This window comes from Artemia franciscana, unplaced genomic scaffold (assembly GCF_032884065.1).
Source record: "Artemia franciscana unplaced genomic scaffold, ASM3288406v1 PGA_scaffold_73, whole genome shotgun sequence".
In the NCBI taxonomy this organism is placed as follows: Eukaryota; Metazoa; Arthropoda; class Branchiopoda; order Anostraca; family Artemiidae; genus Artemia; species Artemia franciscana.
This window is the reverse complement of record NW_027062708.1, coordinates 217,115-231,269: the sequence shown is the minus strand read 5'-3', so window position 1 is coordinate 231,269 and position 14,155 is coordinate 217,115. Positions and strand designations below refer to the sequence as shown.

At 36.1% G+C, this 14,155-nt stretch overlaps 1 protein-coding gene and 1 long non-coding RNA gene across 6 annotated transcripts in view; one reads left to right on the top strand and one right to left on the bottom strand.

The window, feature by feature from the left end:
* Positions 1-14,155, bottom strand: part of LOC136042157 (uncharacterized) — a 276,004-nt gene that overhangs the window by 98,527 nt on the left and 163,322 nt on the right. The window lies entirely within an intron of this gene.
* Positions 1-14,155, top strand: part of LOC136042159 (uncharacterized) — a 60,072-nt gene that overhangs the window by 5,156 nt on the left and 40,761 nt on the right. The window contains exon 2 of the long non-coding RNA XR_010621189.1: positions 5,696-5,855. This is a non-coding gene — a long non-coding RNA (uncharacterized LOC136042159). The remainder of the gene's footprint in view (positions 1-5,695; positions 5,856-14,155) is intronic.

The window sequence follows — 14,155 nt, the reverse complement described above, 5'->3', positions numbered from 1 at the left end:
AAATGTGGATAAGTGGTTCAAAAATAACTCCGGCAATACTCTTTAACAAATTTGTTGATAATTCATCATGTCCCACTCAATTACCATTTTTTATATTTAAAATGAACTGTACTATATATTTATCTATATTGTGAGAAATCAACTTAAAACTCAACTCATGTCAATTCAAATTTGTGGATCGTCTTTGGACCTTCTATATTTGATTCTATATTTCTATATTTGATATATTCTACATTTTGATTCTACATTTGATATATTCTTTATATTTGATTCTTTTTTATAAGAATTTTTTTTCATCTTTTAAATCCTTCGTCTTTTGCTTTTTCTGGACTTTTTGTCTTATAGTATAGGGAGGTTATGCTTAGGCTGCTTCAAGGTTAGGGAAAATGAACTTGTTAAGGCTCATTATGGCTTTTGCCTTTCTATGCATTATAATCATCTTGATCTAATCATAATTATTAGATGTACTAGAGGCAATGCTTTTGGTAAGTATGGAATCTTAGGATGATCTCAGCATGGATTCTCATATCTTATCCAAATAAGCATTATCCACAAGCCAGTATTGAATCTTAGATCCCATGTTTTCAAACAGTTCGTGGTAACAAACCGTAGTAAGGAGTGACCCGGCTCAATAGTAACCGAAACTTTAAATAACGGAATTTTATAACAATAGTTACATCAAAAGAATTGCATTTTCATGCTGATTTTAAATATTTAAGTTTCATTAAGTTTAGACTTACTCATCAAAAGTTACGAGTCTGAGAAAATTTGCCTTATTTTAGAAAACAGGGCGAAACACCCCTTAAAAGTCATAGAATCTTAACGAAAATCACACCGTCAGATTCAGCATATCAGAGAATTCTATAGTAGAAGTTTCAGGCTCCTATCAACAAAAGTGTGGAATTTTGCATTTTTTTGCTACAAGACAGATCACGGATGCGTGTTTATTTGTTTGTTTTTTTGTTTTTATGTTGTTTTCCCAAGAGTGATCGTATCGACCCAGTGGTCCTAGAATGTCGTGAGAGGTCTCATTCTAACAGAAATTAAAAGTTCTAATGCCCTTTTTAAGTGACGTAAAAAGTTGGAGGACACCTAGGCCCCCTCCAACGCTCATTTTTCGCCAAAGTCACCCGATAAAAATTCTGAGATAGCCATTTTATTCAGTATAGTCGAAAAACCTTTTAACTATGTCTTTGAGCACGACTTACTCCCCCACAGTCCCCGTAGGAGGGGATGCATGTTATAAACTTTGAACAGTGTTCACATATAGTAATGGCTATTGGGAAGTGTACAGACGCTTTCAGGGGGATTTTTTGGTTGGGGGAGGGTTTGAAGGGAGTGGATTATACGGGGGGAACTTTCCATGGAGTAATTTGTCACGGGGGAAGAAAATTTCCATGAAGGGGTGCAGGATTTTTTAGTACTTTTTTAAAGAACAATGAAAAAATAAATATGAAAAGATTTTTTCAACTGAAAGTAAGGAGCAGCATTAAAACTTAAAACAAACCAAAATTATTACGCATATGATGGGTTCACCTCCTCCTAATACCTCGCTCTTTACGCTAAAGAAATTTGATTAATTTCAGCTATTTATTCTATGGCCTTTGTGATTCAGAAGTCATTCTTAAGGAATTGGGACAAAATTTAAGCTTTGGTGTAAAGAGCGAGGTACTGACGAGGGGGTGAATTCCCCCAGATACGTAATAAAAACATACGAATATAGAAGTTTGTTATGTAAGATAATTCGTAAGTTACGTATATTTTTACTAATAAAAACGGTCGTAAAAAATTTAAAGTTCTAGTTGCCTTTTTAAATAATCAAAAAAGTGGAGGGTAACTAGGCCTACTCCCCCGCTTCTTTTTTCTCAAAATAGTCCGATCAAAGTATGAGAAAGCCATTTAGCCATAAAAATAAATTAATATGCAAATTTCGTTTTAACTATTCATGTGCGGAGAGCCAAAATCAATTCATGCATTAATTCAAAAACATTCAGAAATTAAATAAAAAAACAATTTTTTTTTAACTGAAAGTAAGGAGCAATATTAAAACTTAAAACGAACAGAAATTACTCCATGTATGAAAGGGGCTGTTCCTTCCTCAACACCCCGCTCTTTACTCTAAAATTGTTTACTGTTTTAAAAAGTAAAGTTGAGAGAAATAGTCAAACTTTAGCGTAAAGAGCGGGGCGATAGAATAACCCTGTTTTCTCCCTAAATTCATCAAAAACTCTTTCAAACAGGCTAGTAAAACATGTATTAGCTGGAATAAACCCTTAATGATGAACAGGCCTATTTTCTCCCCGACAGCTACTATTACATAGGAGGAGACGTATCCCGTTGTCTGTGAAATAAATGTAGTCAGACAAATAACAAACACAATCAGCCTAAACGCTTACATAAATGTATTTTGTCAATGAAAGGGAGTGAATAATATTCTTTCATTATACTAAATAAATGCAAACAATCGTCCTTTTTCAACAATAATAATGAGCCCCCTCCTCTACTAGTTGTAACCCTGAAGTTTAGTGATTTTGTAACCTTTTTCCTCTTGCGTATTTCTCATTAAATTCTAATTTAGCTACTTTTTAGTATCTTGGAAAAGGGTTAGGAGAATGAGATGCGACTACTGGGTAACGTATACCCCGAGAAGATAGTTTGAGGCGTGTACCAAACCTATTTTATAACTCTTTAAATAAATAAGCGCGAAACCCTGTTTTCTCAGACGGACGAATAATGGCATATTTTTAAAACTTTTCTTTGAAAAACTACTTGCATAAAAATTTGAGTTGTAGAGGTGGTGGGTTTCTGACAATGATAAATGAGGGCGAGGATGTGTTTAAATATTACATTTAAAGTTCATTGTATAAAACATTTAAAGCTCTATTATAGTGAGAATAAAATAAAAAAATATAATTGAGGAATAGTAAAATACCAAGGTGGATAGAATTCTTTACTTTTCTTTGAAAAAGTTTGTTTTATCATCACGGGATCCTTAAAACTATGGTTTTCTAGCATGGAAATAAAAGGGGTAGGGGTGCAATGAGTTAAATTTAAGTGGTTACATGTTGAAAATAAGATGTATTTTTTCGCTACATGAAAAACAAGTACTTCATTACTTTTTAAGGAAAACCCTGACCAATGTCCCCCTCCTCAAAAAAGGACAAGGGCATGCGATCCAACAACAACCGCTCTGCAAAGTCTGGACACGGTCCCAATACATGGCGAAATTGGCTGTCCCTCTGTGACCCCCAAAAAACCTTCGATCATCATGTATGCCGGCCCTTCTACGCCCTCCATACAAGGTGAGAATGAACCCGCACTATACAATCACGATTCAGGGACCTCTGTCGTCCACGTGCAAGAGGAGAATGTTACTCCTTTGCTCCCTAAGTCCCATGAAAGTCAAGTTGTGGGGTCTTCTATGCCCACCTTGCAAGGCCATGATGTAACCCCTTCGGCACTCCACACGCAAGGTGTTGATCTTAATGTAAGGGTAAATTTATTGATATTTCTCATAAAGGTTATTAATTACCGATAGAAATTCAATGTTTTCATGGCATGGGAGAAATAAGTAGGATCCTGTTGATTCTAAAAGCAACCATTCTTTGAATGGCATTTCGCTAAAAACTAATTTTTTTTGGAAACTATTAATAATATTAATGTTAACCCCCATCTTTAAAAAGTAACACATTCCTTTTAGGTTACTATAAAAACCTTTTCAATAGTTTTGAGAACCCCCTCGGTTCTAAAGGAAACTAGACCTCCGTTGCCTGTGCAACGGGAAGTGTTGCAGCAACTGTGCCCTGTTCCTTAGGGCACAGTTGCGGAGCAACACGTGCAACTGTGCCCTACGGGACACAGTTGCGGAGCAACAGTCTCGATTATGTCCTTTAGAGGACATTTTTCTAATGCGGCTTCGATTGTTATCTTGAAGCATCTTTGATATGGTTTTATTTCGAGCTCCTACTAAACTGAGTTTGCTAAATGTTTAGCTGGTCCAGAAATAAACGAGAAAAAAAAATTCTAGCTGGCCCAGAACCGAAGTTACCTCTAGAACGTCGAAACTTCGGAAATTATTTCTAAGAGAACGAAGCAACTTGGTATAAAGAACACTTCACTTCTTCTTGCATAACTTTCATAGCACTACTCGATGAAAATAAAATAGACATCAAAATCGAAAATTTAAGAAAATTTCAAAAAATCGGAACGAGATTGACTTTTCCGGAATTATTTCCGGGAAATCTGTAAGAGCTACGGGATTTCATGCTTCAGTTCTCGAAAACATCAATAAAAGTTCTATATGAGTTCATAATTATTTTATCTCTAAAACGTTTAATTCCGAAACTAGGGCCGTCTTAACTTGACGCCAATTCGAAGTATTATGTTTCGTGACGCATATTTCGGGAATTATTTCCGGGAAATCTGAAAGAGATACGGAAATAACGTCTTATAGTTTTCTGCTTAACTTTTGATGGTCTAAACTAGGAAAATATAAAACAAACCAAATTCACCAAAAAATTTAAATTGCCCCGAGGGCATGACAAAACTTCCAAATAGAAAAAACCCAAAGAAGGAATTTTGTTTCGGAGAAACTATTGTAAGCTCCAGTTGTTAGGAGATCGAGACCTGTCGAACCGTGTTGGAAAAAAAAAAATTTAGCTGGTCCAGAACAGAAGTTACCTCTAGAACGTCGAAACTTCGGAAATTATTTCTTAGAGAACGAAGCAACTTGGTATATAGAACACTTCACTTCTTCTTGCATACTTTTCATAGCACTACTCGATAAAAATATAAGAAACATCAAAATCGAAAATTTGAGAAAATTCCAAAAAAAATCGGAACGAGATGGACTTTTCCGGAATTATTTCCGGGAAATCTGTAAGAGCTACGGAATTTTGTGCTCCGGTTCTCGAAGAGACAAATGAAATTTCTACATGAGTTCAGCATAACTGTATTTCTAACAAGTTTATTTCCGAAGCTAGGGTCGTCTTAACTTGACGCCAAACATCGATCGCACAGTTTCTAAGAAAAAACGGTTTTATTTTTTTTTATGGAAAACTGTTAGAAATTTTAGGAACTTCTCTGGAACTTTTTTACTCTGTTTTACGTTTCCCTTCCCTCTGAAAAATCTCAAATTTTCAACTCTTACCACTTCGGAGCTACAGGTCGCTGATCACGGTGAAAAAAAAAACAAAAAAAAAACTACGAAAGCAGTAGTGTTGCTCCGCAACACAATGAACTTTTCGCCATGCTTTTAGCTATTTGTAGTGTATTGAAAACAAGGTTTCCTCTTAAGATCCTGCATTCTACTTTAGAAAAGCGTTCTTAGAAGAGGTATTTATGGGGGGTTTGCCCAATAGGTTTTTTATTCAAGAAAGCTTAAGTATATGAAAAATATTTTAGTAGAGTTTTACTGTTGCCTCTAAGAAGAGGAATATGAGGAGCCCCCTCGCCCCTCCTAAGAGAGAAATAGTAAAAAAGATCTTCTCACTACTAAAAAATAATGAATTACTGTTGAAAATTTTTCCCTATAAGAAGGGAAAAATAAACCAACTCAGAAAAGAACTTGGAGATGAGAACTTAACAGGCCCTGGCCCATTACTTAAGAAGGGTGGTTGAAGAGCCTTAGGTTAATATTCTTTTTCACAGTTAAAATAAAATTCAAAGGGACTGAAATTTTTTTCTCTTTTTTCAGGTCGACAATGATGATCTCCCAGCAGGGATCAAGAATCTGCCGGTCTATGTCTTCGGGGAAAAAGGAGAGGCAGCAGTGGATGTCAATACCTCCTCAGAAAGTTTTTAATACTCTTTAGAACAATATAATACCTGAAACGTAAATGGGGACAACATACGAGGTAATTTTTGTTTATTAAATTTGTAACTGGTAGTGTAGTCTAAATACACCCGAAGGGTTATATTGCCGATGTATGGTCATTACACCTTTAGTGAGTAGTATGGTCTCAATACATCCGAAGGCTCACTCTTAACTATTCTATTCTCTTTCAGCCTAATATAAATTCTTTCAAATGACGAAATTAAGGACTGTTTGAATGAGATAATAAGCTCTTATTATTTTCTGGGTTCACATACCGGCATTATCATCGCAATTTTGTGACAATGCATGTACGCAACCACGGAAAATTGACTGTGGGGAGATTATAGTACACGGGTGAGTCCTTTTAGTATGCTTTCCCCAACTTTGATGTGGATAGTTTTGCGAGGGAACTCGACCTCAGTGCTGAATTATTGGACAATCTGTTAGAACAAGTGCCACCTAGTGAGGTCGAGAGGGTGTTAGATGAACAGGTGCCGATCACTCACAGTGATATGGGGGAACCAAAACAAAGGGGTGCCGGCTCACCCCCTGTACAGATACCGTGAAAATAGCATCCACATATGTCAGCAAGATTTGGGCACTTCTCGAAAACGAGATTCGGGACCTGTGAGGTAGGGTCAGCGTCAAAGCATCTATTGCACAAAACATATTTTATTGATGAAAAGACGGGGGATGTGTATTCGCATAACTTACAAAGTAGAGGCGGACACTTCACTCGGACTTACATATTTTTGAGGGCGTTTTTTCGGGATTGATGGGTAGTATTATTAATATGGTAGAAAATTATATTGAAAATGGGAGTGGGTCAGTTGTTTTACTTATAGAAAATTTAGACACTAATGTTCCAAAATTAAAAAAACTATTTTTTTCAGAGGGGGGAAGAGGAAGAAAAATTTTCGAAAATATAATTCTTGATGCTGTATAGTATGTGTATTGTGCATTGAGGGCTTGTAGAGGTGAACAACACTCCTCTTTCTTTACGGGCTTAGAGTACTTCAAGTATTCAGTCCTCGTTGCAGAGCATTAACCCTGAAGTTGAAATAACCCTGAAGTGAGGAGATGAAGTTAGTAAGACATATTTATAAAATTTTGCAGTTAATTGTGGTGGGGAGGGGGCAGAGCTTCCTAAAATAGATCTTAATTGTTTAAAGGAACAATATAGTGTATCAATATCAACAATATCATCAATATCACACGATATAACAATATCATCAGCAGTAAAACCTTTTTGATGAACACTGTATATGATGAAGACTGTATATGTTGTTCACCGTCGATTAAAAGGTTTCATCCCTATTTTGAACTGTTATATTTTCGTCATGGGAAGGCAGTTTAGTCTTCGAAGTTATCTAAACTCATGGATATGTGCGATCTATCAAATTTTACTCATGTTAAATAACACGAAGACACTGTAGTTTCTTTTTCCCAAGGGAAAAGAGACTCGGGTAATATCTTGCAATTTGTAGAGGTATTTGAGACATTGGGTGGCAGAGCTATGGTTTCACTTATTATAACAGCTAAAAAGTCAATTTTAAGGCTGCGCAATACAAATTATCAAATGACTCAATCACCAGAAAATAAGCTAGCCATTAAAAATAAAGATATATGTTGTTCTGAAGAATAAAATTATTGAGGGTAGTGGGGATATGGCAGTCCGCGACCATGATCACTCAAGTAATCCAATTCTATCGGGAGGGAGTAGCTTTTTTGGGGAGGGGGTGGCACACAAATCATGTAATGTAAAAGCTAGACGAATACTTTCTACCAGTTTACATGCACAATTTCAACTATGATTTGAAATTTATATTGCCAGCATTGGCACGTTTGAAGAAAGCTGAAGTTGTAGATGGAACACGGATATATTTGTCTTTTTTATAATATAATACCAAAATCATCTGATAAGTTATTTCTCTTAGAATTCAAATAGAAAATATTTGAAAATGGTAATACCTACTTGAATAAAATGTGTTTTTTTAATTCCTATAGCTTTTTTCCCAAATCTCTTAGTGAACTAATTCAAGTACAAAAAAGCGAAGAATTTAACAGTTTCCCCCGTCTCTAAAAGCACTTTCCAAATGATTAAATGTATGATTTATTAACGTGTAAGGGCATATGCCTGTATTAGTACTACAACTCCATATCGAGGCTACTTGAAAATAGTTGCTGCCTATCGAAGCGTTTAATGCTTCAAATTCACGATCGTCAATAGACTGCTGCTGACTATGAATTTGCTCAAGAAAGTTTGGGCCAAGGGAGGATGCAAAAATGGGGAGGATTAGTGTAAAATGTCCCTGGTAAGTGATGTATTGACGTTGCTGGATATTGTCTGTACAAACATGGATAATACTTACAAGGAATTTGGGTTAGATTTGAGGTATTATTTTTCAACTCCTCATCTGGTGGCAGATTTAATTCTGAAAATCGGTGATGAAAAAATAGGTCAGATCACCGACTTGAATGGAGCTTAATGACTCAGTAACGGACTTTCCTGAGCATAAATTTATCAGTGTCTCAGGATTCATTGTGTCCTTATAATTTATCTTTGATAGAGAATGGGGGTATTAACCAAACACCTCCAAAATAAAAGCTTATTGCCGATCTTCAACCGAAACAGAATATTGTTGCACACCCCACGTTCTTTTGCGATGGATGCTGGCCAATAGTTTCAAGGACAAAAAGATTCATAGAGCCCTCCAGGTTGATCAGAAGCCATTTATGAAGACGTTTATTGACACTTTTGTCAGTAAACAATATGAGGTAAAGACAAAGATCGAAAAAGATGTCTTTAAAGTCATAGTAAATTCGGCCTTCGGTAGTAAGTCGTTGTAATGTTGTGAACGACCCAATAGAACGTGTCCCAATCATTGGAGATCCGAATTTCACATCCTTCAAGATCACAAACTCCATTATGGTCCTCTTACATAGAAAAAATCGTAGACCGTAGTTTTAAATAAAACCGTAGAAAACCGTAGTTTTAAATAAAAACATTGCCACGGGCAGTTTTATATTAGAAATAAAAAAAATATGTTGGAATTTCATTACAACATGTGTAAGCTCCAGTTGCCGGGGGAGGTACAAATTCAAGAGCATTATTGAGACACAGATTCACTCCTGTTAAAAGTTAAGACAGATAATCTTTTGGACGATTTGGAAAACGGTACGCACATTAGCTCTCGAATGGACTACATCAACTGGGGCTAGTCCATTTACATGGATGTAGTGAAGCGCCGGGTCCAAATAAGCCTATTATTTCTAAAATCTGAGATAGGGAGCAACTGGATATCCAAAGGTGTGCTTGCAGGTTCAAAGGTGTACTGTCTGAAAACACACAATGAGGATATCAAACAAGCTGCAAAGGGGTGCCTTCACACTACGTAAAATTAAATTTAAATATGAGTGTTTACAGTAACTGTGTAAAAAATTATTTAGTTCCGACAGCGAGTGTCATGAAAATTCACTCTTTAATATTTAGAAACTATACAGTTCGAGTAAAGAAAAATGCCGCGTTGGCCATCGGACAAAGTCTATGTACGCACGGACGGTGCCAGAGTACTACCAAACGGTAACTACCTTACTTCAGATCGAAACGTATACTTGGATTACAGGCGGCCTTTTGGTCTGGAGAAAGCTCAATAGTTGATGGGAGGGGGTCCGATCAATCACCAGTTCAGCAATGTGTGTTTTCTAGTCATTTATAGTGTTTTTTATTTATTTTTGTATTCAATTTTTGCGCAAAGCGGAACTATTGTTTTAAAAAGTTCTAAATACTATAATTTTAACTTACCATCATCGCACGACCGTATCGGTGCCTTTCGGCCACCGTTCTGAGGCCTGGAAGAGCCCGGTCGTGTCTGACCCCCTGGGGAGATCCATTTCTTGCCTTTCGGCCACCGTTCTGACGCCCGGAAGAGCCCAGTCGTGTCTGACCCCCTGGGGAGATTCATTTCTAAGTGTTTTTTTAATGTCGTTTTAGTGTCTGTAAATATGTTCGAGTGTCCATTTTGTGTAAATAATATTTTTTTTAATTTAGTGCATTTATTTATGTATTAAAGAAACCATATATTCTATTTTAGAACTATTTATTCAACAGATTTATTTTAGGATCGGTCAGTTGAATTTTGAAATGGGAGGAGTATGTATCACTTTAAAATGCCCTTCAGATCTTTTTTTTGTGGAGCATTAATATCTGGCAAGACAACACTTTTAAAGAAGATAATTCAAAATCGTGATAAAAGTTTTTTTTAGTAAGTCCCAAGGATATCTTATTATTGCTATAGTGTGTGACAATTATGGTTACAATATATTTGATATCAATCAAAATACTCCCGAAGAGTTACGAGAAGTCTCGAATATTTTTGATAATGAAATTACAGTATATTTACTCGTGAATAGTAAAAAAGGTCCATTAGTCGTCATCATGACGCTGTAGAAGCTACATGAAAACAGACATTTATTTTCTGTTCTAGGTATTTCAAAACCCCAGCTTAAGAAAGCATTACTCAAACATGGCATTAACAATGAATTTATTAAACTTCTTACTGAGCTTTGTTCAAATTTAACTGAAGGCAAGGTTAAACTGCCAGAAAGTGTTAAGCAACAGACAAAGCAACATAGTTAACTTGTACGTGCCCTAGCTTTCGAAAAGAAAGGAACATATTTTAAAAGCTAACGGCTTGTTCAAGTGGGCGGTAGTTTCTTTTCATTGTTGCTACCGATAATCGCAGGACTTGTAAACACTATTCTCTAGAAATGGGTAAACCTTAAAAATTGACTCCAATTGAACTCGCTCTTTCACAAAAAGAAGATAATCTTGATAAATTTATTAACAATGAAACAATCGCCGACTACGAAAAAATAATTCTGCTTCAAAATTCCCTTTGACTTGTAGATAAGCGTAAACCCTACCATGAAATGAAAGACCGCTCAAATTAAACGCCATTGATCAAGCTCCAACTTCCGAAAATCTGAAACTTTGAAAACGCCAAAACAAGAAGAAGATTTATTTAAACTTTCATCAAATGTGGAAGACCTAATGCCTCATTCGTATCGTGAGCAAAGTAAAAGAATCTTAACTTATCTCGCGAGCAATGAACATTTACAAATTGAGAAAAAAGAATGAGGTTATAATGCAGGCAATACTTAAAATTTTATTGATTTTATATCAATTTTGATTACAAATCGTACAAGACGTGAAACATTTGTATACATTTTTAAAGTCATCAAACCTTCCAAAAAGTCTTGTTGTGAATAATCAGGTTTTAAAACGAATAATGGAATTTGGAGAAATATCAAAAGATATATCATTTTCGGTAGGCACAGCAAGTGGGGGTGATGAATTAAAAAGTATTGAACAAAAGCGTCGTACCACTCCATATAGTATGCAAAAGGGTAGCCGACACTTCACATCGCGATTCGGTTCAATATGGCTAAAGTTTTGAAAAGATTTCATGAAAATATTGGTGAAGCGAGAAGTTTAAGTTCCCCTAACACAATTGCCCGAGTCACTGGAGTTGAAAAGAAGTTGGCGACATAGTATTTACTTGTAGTCTGTGTTTTTAATCGCTATGCGTATTCCATTCCAATGCGTTCAAAGAGTGCCAATTAAATTGCGAGAGCCCTTGAATCAATGTTTGCCCAAAACTCTTATAGAAAACTTCAAACAAATCAGGGTAGTAAATTCATTAATCCATGTGCAAAGAAGGTTTTACTGAAATGTAATACAATACTCTAACATAGTTGTATGATACTCTATCATATGACTACGATGAAAAAGCGGTATTGGCTTAACAAAAAGATAGGAAAAAGTGATATTGGTTTAACACTTGATAAGAACAAGTTGATTTGCAATTTCAAGATATTTTATATTGAAAAATACTGCTGCTTTTATTCCAGATTTAGATAAAATCATGTTGATTTATAATTAACATTCTCATCGATCCTTGTCCAATCATAGCCCTCTAGAAGTTCATCACATTACTAATACACTTGACATTTTTCTTTAAGAAAATATCCAATGAAAAGGCTGCGAAGATAAAATTTAATATTGGTGATGTAGTTCGAATCAATCAAACAAATAGTATTTTTGAAAAGAGTAAATCCTTGTTCTCCACTGAACTTTTTAAAGAGTCAAAATTCTTAGATACTAAACCTTTAACGTATCGTCTCCGTGATATGAAAGATAACGAGATTTATGGCGGTTTTATGAATATGGTGTTATGATATGTCGGTTATTGAAAAAATTTTGAAATAATGGAGTGTATCAAATTGAAAAGATATTAAAGTGTAGAACACAGAAAGGTAATAGACAGTTTTTTGTTCGTTGGTTAGGATAAAGCTCGGATTTTATTTCTTGGATTGCCGCTGACGACGTTCAAAATGTCTAATGATTTTTATGTGACATTCATATCAAATGTCTCATATTAAATGTCTGCGACGATTTAAATAAACAAAAGTTTTTGGACAAAACTCTCCTCAGCTATCAAATTTGAGGGAAAGTATGAAGTTACTATTGTTGATTGTAATCTGAAATATACTTTGGATATCCTAAGAAAAGATCGTACATACGATTTAAAAGTAAAACCAGACGATTGGTCAGTGAATGGCGAGGATGAGGAGTGGATACAATCACTTAAAATACAAGTAAAATACAAAATAAAATGCATCTCACCTTAAAATACAAGGAATATGAATATGTAAAATAAGGAATATGTTTCGTTCTATCAATAGGAAATCTCTGCTCGTAAAAACGGCACCTACACATTCAACTACTCAATGGAACAGAGGAGTACTTAAATTAGCTCTCCCGTTGATAATGAAATGATTCATCTCAATGATAGTCTGATAGATGTTGTTGATTTTCAACGGAATACAATCCAGGATAAAAATGCCAGAGCCATTAGTGGTATGAAGCGCCTTATTTTTGCAGGACTAGCCACCCAGCTTCTCTTCAGACAATTGTATATTTCTTTACACATCCTTTGTCAAGACATCGACAGTCGGTAATACCTATGTCCCCCTTTTATGTGTTCTTGAACAAGAAACCACTCATGAAAACATTCACCATTAAAATATAAAGCACCTTCAATATATTCAAGTCAATACTTCGTATTCGCAGCTGTGTCAGTTAACAATAAGAAGTGAATCGGGCGAGGCTCTAGCAATAACAAAAGGTTTGGCTATTATTAAATGTCATTTTTGACCAATTCAGTCTGATGGCTAATAGAAAAAAAATACTTCTTGTCCCTATATTAATCGCTATATTCAGGGGCAGATCCAGGGGGACGAGGGGGGCAATCGCCTCCCCCCCCCCCTAGAAGGGCTGTAATTTTTTTTTACTGCACTTACGGAAGTCTGCATTAACGCATGTTCTAACTACTGTAAATATACTATAAAACCTTTTTACATTACGTTTATTCCACAGCTTTTCCAGTATCAAGCTAGCCTCGAGTATTCTTTGTCACCTCATAGCATAGAAACAGTTCACCCGGTAAATTTTAGCTAGTTCTCGCCTCCCTGTTCGATGTAAACATTGGAAGTGGGTGGGGTTGCGCAACGCAACCGGACCCGAAGTGTCAAAACAAACATTTCGTTCCAGTGAAGAATGAAAAGACGTTTGACAGCTTTGTCATTTCAAATTCTCGCAGAACGGATAGTGTAACTGTAACTGCAAGTAGCTCTTCAATTAGCTCTGTTGACAATGGCTAACAAGGGCAAACTCCATTGCAAATTCCTAACACTTTGCAATCCTCTGTTTACCCCTTTAGCGTTCAGAGTGATCATCCAACAACACCCCCGCCCAATACCCTGTTTCCGAAAAGCAATATTGGGATCCACATCGGTACAATACATGCCATTGATGACCAAATAAAGTGCGAGCTTCTGGAGAGGCCATGGAAACTCCCGATTGGATGCCAAATGACATATTCTGCTCATTTAAAGCGGGGGAAAGACGAAAAAAGGTACTTGAACGATTCTCATTTGCAGAGTTTCCACTGGCTTGTATATTCTGTTGCCCAGAAAGACCTTTTTTGCAAATACTGCCCTCTTTTTGTAATTGGGGCTAGCGGGGGGTTCAAACAGACAGGTTCCCCTACAAAAGCTTGTCACAAAGCCTGTCACAAAATTTGCTAAGTTACTGGGAAAAGATGGAGACCTGACAGTACATTATGCTTCCCAGTACCATCATGACGCAGTAGAGGCTGGAAAGTCGTTTCTAAGAGCCTACCATTCTCCGAACGAATCTGTAAATAATCGTGTCAACGAACAGCGAATGAAGTAAGTAACAGAAAACCGAGAGAGGCTTAATCCGATTCTGGAATC